A 5,986-nucleotide genomic window follows, 5' to 3' on the forward strand; every position below is an offset into this window, starting at 1 on the left:
CCTTTTTCTCCACATCCTCGCCAACATTTGTTGTTGCTAGTTGTTTGAAGATGTGCCATTCTCACTGGGGTGAGGTGGTATCTCGTTGTGGTTTTAATTTGCATCTCCCTTATTACAAGTGATGTTGAACATTTTTTCATATGCTTCTTGGAGATGGCCTAGTCTTTAAACTAAAAGTGGGGAAAAGGTATAATTATATACCATAAGGGACATGGGTGTGCTGGGGTTGGTGGAATGTAGTGTGCCACGTCCAAGGAGGCATGAACCTATTCCTCCAAATAATATGCAGTGATGTAAACCAAAGTTACCCCAAATTAAAAAAAATCTCAAAAAAGCACCCTCCAAAACAAAACTGAAGTACCTGTTTATTGGACGTGGCTCACTACATTCCACCAACCCCAGCACACCCATGTCCCTTTTCGGTATATATTTCTACTCTTCCTTCTACAAGGAAGTCATCAGGTGCATCCTACACTTACTGAGTGGGGAGTTATGTACCACTGTCTTGAGATAGAATCTACATAAGTTATTTAAATTCCTTTGTAGGGAGATTTGTCTATTCTCCTTTTATTTAGTCAACCATTAACTAGAGTCAGTATGAATTTCTCAATATTTTATATTTTGGATTATAATATAATGCTGCCTTATTTTGCTGCTCAAATTATGCCAAGTTGGTCACTGGAAGCTTTGCTCCAATACCCCTTTGATTCCTATCATTGCAGGGATTTTTAAAATATTTGTCCAGTTTTTAAAATCATTTTTAAAGATTTCTGGCACTCCAGGACAGCTTGCATTGTCTCTTCCCCAGTCCTAGTGTCAGTCACTTTTCCATGAAGCCCTGGTTTCTTTTATCAGTCAATGGAGTGCTATTTATTGAATTAAAAACTCAGTGAATTTTCACCGTTGCAGTTCCATAAGGTATCTGGCTTAAAGAAATAAAGATGTTTGTTTTGAAAGAGCTATGGTGCGAACAGGCATTTTTTTTATGTGTGTTTTATTTACTATTTTATTTTTTGCCAGTTTGCTATTTTTGGATTTCCAACACTCAGTACAGAACTTCGTCATCAATGAGTAAATTAATGCATTAAAATAGTGAGTTATAAAAATAAACAAGCAATGAAACAAATAAAACTAGGAAACATGATCTGAAAGAGAATTTACAGCTCAATTTAAAGAGCAGTGCTTGGTCAGTTTGAGCATCCACTCTCTTCTGATTGTGTATAGTTTCTCATTGAACCAATCTGTGGGTAGCGAGGATCTGTTTTCCTCTCAAATATTCCTAAAGTTAACTATCATTCACCTTCATGCAGTTTAGCTGTTTCTAGTGATTACAAGGGCAACAGGTGTTAAGTGATTCCCAGTGACCAGGTCCCTACCTGTGGTTCATGGAGGAAATGATCCATATTTATTTTAGTGTTTTTTTTTAAACACTTAGAAAGGCATTTACAGATACGAATTTGAGGCTCTTTGCTCTCTGCAAGTCTTCTGTTGAGCCAGAGCTATGGGCTGAATGCTGTTACCACCATTTTCTGAATTCTCATTTTCTACCATTTCTGTTTATGATGATCCAGGGTCATCCCATGGGAGATCAGAGAGCCTAACTCTCCTGCCTGAAGTGTGAAGCATCGCTAATGAAAGTCTGAGTGTAGGTTTTGATTGATGCTATTTATAAAGCACAAGACTGGGGCTCTTAGGAACTCCTTGTATCCAGCCAAAAGCAAACTCACTGAAACATGCTTGCTGTCTGACATCCTTCCATTTTTTAAAAATCGAATAATAAAAATATAAAACTATATTGGTTTCAGGTATAGAACACAATGATTTGATATTTGTAGACATTGTAAAACAATCACCACAATAAGTTGTGTGTAGGCATTTTTGTAAGCTGATGGGAGTGATCCAGTATGGGAGGGGGGAAAATGACAAAGAGAGAGAGGGGACAAGTGACTAAACCAAGACCTGAGAATGTAGGGTCTGGTTCATGAGTGGAAAGACAGACCTCACATAGGTGCAGAGATGAGTCATCTATAATGACAACTGGGCACCCTTTTGCAAGCTTAACAGTTATGGGGAACACTGAAGAGCTTCTCTTTATGTTGGTTATTTCTATTAACACTGTATTACACATTCAAACAGACATTAAAAAAATATTCATTACGGCCCTCCCTGGTGGCGCAGCGGGTTAAAGCACAGCACAAAGAAGCTTAAGCCACTTCCGCATGAGTTCGATCCCCGCCTGCCCCGGAGGTGACCACATGGCGTGGCAGACCTCTCCTGGCCCGCCCGCTGCTCCTCTCAGCAGTGTGCTTCGTAGACCTGCCTGTTCTGCTCCCCACTCTGTCTCTGGTGAATCCTCTCACCCTCCGCATCTCTGGCCTGTACCCCAGTTCTGTACGAATAAATAAATCTTTAAAAAAAAAATATTCATTACAAAAATAACAAAACACTTAGATGTTAACATAAGCCACACATTTTTCTGAAAAAATAACAATACTTCCCAAAATAAAATAAAAATCTTTAGTGAGAAGAGTGGCATCTCACATTTTTAAAAAAGATTTGTTAATTTATGCACAGAAGGACTGAGGTACAGGCCAGAGGTTCGAGGGGTGAGAGGATTCACCAGAGACAGAATAAGGAGTAGAACAAGCAGATATACTGAAATACCCTGCTGAAGGGAGCAGTGGGTGAGACAGGAGAGGTCTGCTGAGCCATGTGGGTCACCTCCCTGGCTGGGTGTCGTGGATAGCTTCAAGTGCTGCCTTTATCTTGTGTCACCAGGTAGCCCCCAGTTCTGTTGGTTTCTTGTTAAATAGTTGGCTCTCAGGTCTCTCCAAATTTGGCTGTATTGGGGACTGGATGCAGAAACTGCTTTTTGGGTTATTTTTCTATATATTGTTCAATGTGGAAGGATCTCAGCAGTGTTAGGACAAATGCATTTTTTTAAAAATATTTATTTATTTGTTCATACAGAACTGGGGTACAGGCCAGAGGCTCAGGGGCGTCGAGAGGCTTCACCAGAGACAGAGTAGGGAGCAGAACAGGCAGATCGACGAAGTACACTGCTGAGGGGAGTAGGGGGCGGGCCAGGAGGGGTCTGCCACGCCATGTGGTCTCCTCCGGGGCAGGCCAGGATCGAACTCACGCGGAAGTGGCTTTAGCTTCTCAGTGCTGTGCTTTAACCCGCTGCGCCACCAGGGAGGGCCGGACAAATGCATTTTTGTACCTGAGCTTTGCACTGTGATTGATGGTCAGGGAGTGTAGTGTGATGCTTAGTTTGGTCTTACTCTTATGGGGGATAGAAAAGTCAAGCTGCAGGGGCTCTAGGTATAGGATGGAGAGGCAATTGGAAGAGAAGGTGAATCTTATGGAAGACGTCACTGGCTGTAGATTCTGAAAGATGTGAGGCCTGGCAGGGTTCTGGCAGTGGCCCAATTCCTTTCTACAGTGAAAACTCCTCTTCCAGGTTTCAAAGCTATGACCTAACTCCTAAGGTTACTGGAGACTAAAAAGTTTGGTGGCAAGCTTAAGGAAATTACAAAGAAGAAAAAGAGACTTCACTGCAAATTTCCTCGAGCAATACTTTAGAGCCTCATATTAAGATGACCTACCTGAAATTCTCTTAAAATTCTAAGAAGGTAAATAGTTAAATGTTTAATACTTATTATAACTAGGTTACTTATTTTAGTAACTTGCATGATAGGCTTGGGTTTTCCTGTGTCTTGTGGTGCTTATAGAGGAGCCCTGTAAAACAAATTGCACAGAACATTTATGTACAAATTAAATAGTACAGAGAGTACATATGTCTAAAGTGTAAAGGCCTTTTACAGCTATTTTTGGCATGAATAAATGAAGTTCATTATTTTAAAATCTGGAAAGGTTTATTTTGAGATATTGCTTTTCTGATGACATGATTTAATTTATTATAGCAATGATTTGTTTGAAGATGAGTCCTTTGTCAGGAGTATCCTCTCAAATATAGACTTTGGAAAAACAGAATATAACCTTTGGAAAAACAAATCCAGATACATATTGTGTTGAAAAGTGGGTGCTGCTTATGTATCTATGTAGGTGAGTTATGAGTGATATGAATGAAGATATTCCTGCCCACAAACAGAGCTAAATATCTCATAAACAGTAATGACCTAAGTTGGCTTTGTCAGAATTCACATTCAGTTTCTGTGATTATCAGACTGTATGAAAATGTATTGAAACACATGTGTACAGGGCCTCTCTGGTGGCCTAGTGGTGAAGTCTCATTCTAGGGCCTGAGTTGGTCTGAGTTCCATCCCTAGCCAGGGCGCTAACCCTCATATGGCATAGCACACAGTTCCTGTCTCACTGGTTGCTCCCCTCAGCAGTGTATTTCAGTAGATCTGCCTGTTCTGCTCCCCACTCAGTCTCTGGTGAATCCTTCCATTCCCCACATCTCTGGCCCACTCCCCAGTTCTTCTAGCAAAAATAAATAAATTCTTTTAAAAAACCAAAAGTATATGTACATGTAATTATATGTCTACCCTCGTGTATACTTCACTTGTCATAATTAGAGTATAATTTTTATAAATTTAAAGTTACCTATTATTTCTACCACTGCAAATGTTCAACATAATTCGTTTTATTTTGTCTAAAATTAGTAGTTTTCTCAAAGATCAAGAAATTAGGAAGTTTATCTAGGCGTTATTAATTGTTGGATACCAGTTAAATTTTATTTATTAGTGAAGTGTATAGTTATTACAATGGTTATCATATATAGATTGCATACATTATCTATTTCACTCATGTCAACCTGCTTAATAGTAATTGTTTATTGATGTTATATTTATTGTTACAGGGCAGTCTCCCAGGGTTATGTGAGAGTTGCCAGGAGCAGAAAGCTGTTTGGCAAGAAGCCTGACAGTGTAGTCTAACCACAGCTTGGGGTCGCGGCTTCAGGGTTGCATGTTCTTAAACTTAATATTCTAAACCTCGTAGAGCTGATTGATATTGGGAATGCGGATTCACGCAAGGACATTCACAAGAAACTGATGTATAAACCAGAATACCAATTTATTAATTTACAAAGGCAATTATTCATTCGGATTTGATTTGAAAATAGCAAATTCTCTCCCTGTGGGCAGATCTTCATGGGAAGCTAAATTATAACCGGACGATTGTTGCTGCCAAGACAAGGTGATTTGATTGCACAATTCAGATGCTTAGCATTTGCTATAATGGCTCCAAGTGCCCATCTCCCCCATACAGACTATATAGTATCCCCCTAGAGAGGCTGGGATGTTTGTTTAAAGGTCAGTGCACATCCACCCCACAGCATGGATAGTGCCTCTTTGGATTTTGTGGCTTTTTAACAAAGATTTATTTATTTATGCATACAGAACTGAGGTACAGATCAGAGGTGCAGGGGTAGTGAGAGGATTCACCAGAGACAGAGCGGGGAGCAGAATACACAGACTGACGAAATACACTGCTAAGGGGAGCAGCGGGTGAGACAGGAGAGGTGTGCTTAGCCATGTGGATCACCTCCAGGGAAGGGAATCGAACCTCACTGAAGTGGCTGTGGCTTCAGCTAGCTTGCAGTGCTGCGCTTTAACCCATTGTGCCAGCAGGGAGGGCCAGATTCTGTGTTTTTTTTTTTTTTTTAATGCTTCTTTCCCAGATTAAAACTTATGGTTGGCTCTCTCTTTTTTAGAATTACATAAGTAATTCATGTTACTCTAGCTGTTATTGCTTCAGCTTAAGCTAATATTGCTTGCTTAAAGGCTGTTCTAGCCCTCAGGGAAATTCTCTTGATTTATTGCTCAACTTGTAGGTATGGAGTGAGGATCGGTTTGGCAACCTAGTGAATAATTCTCTAGGGGCATTTCACAGTGGTCAGTGAAGATGGTTGCTCGATTAAAATACGGGACGCCCAATTCAGATAAGGAATTTGTTTTTAAAGTATAAGTATATCCCAAGTATTATATGAGATACAGCTATACTTAAAAAAAAAAAA

Source organism: Condylura cristata, unplaced genomic scaffold (genome assembly GCF_000260355.1).
Source record: "Condylura cristata isolate star-nosed mole 26May11 unplaced genomic scaffold, ConCri1.0 scaffold00019, whole genome shotgun sequence".
NCBI classification, from domain to species: Eukaryota; Metazoa; Chordata; class Mammalia; order Eulipotyphla; family Talpidae; genus Condylura; species Condylura cristata.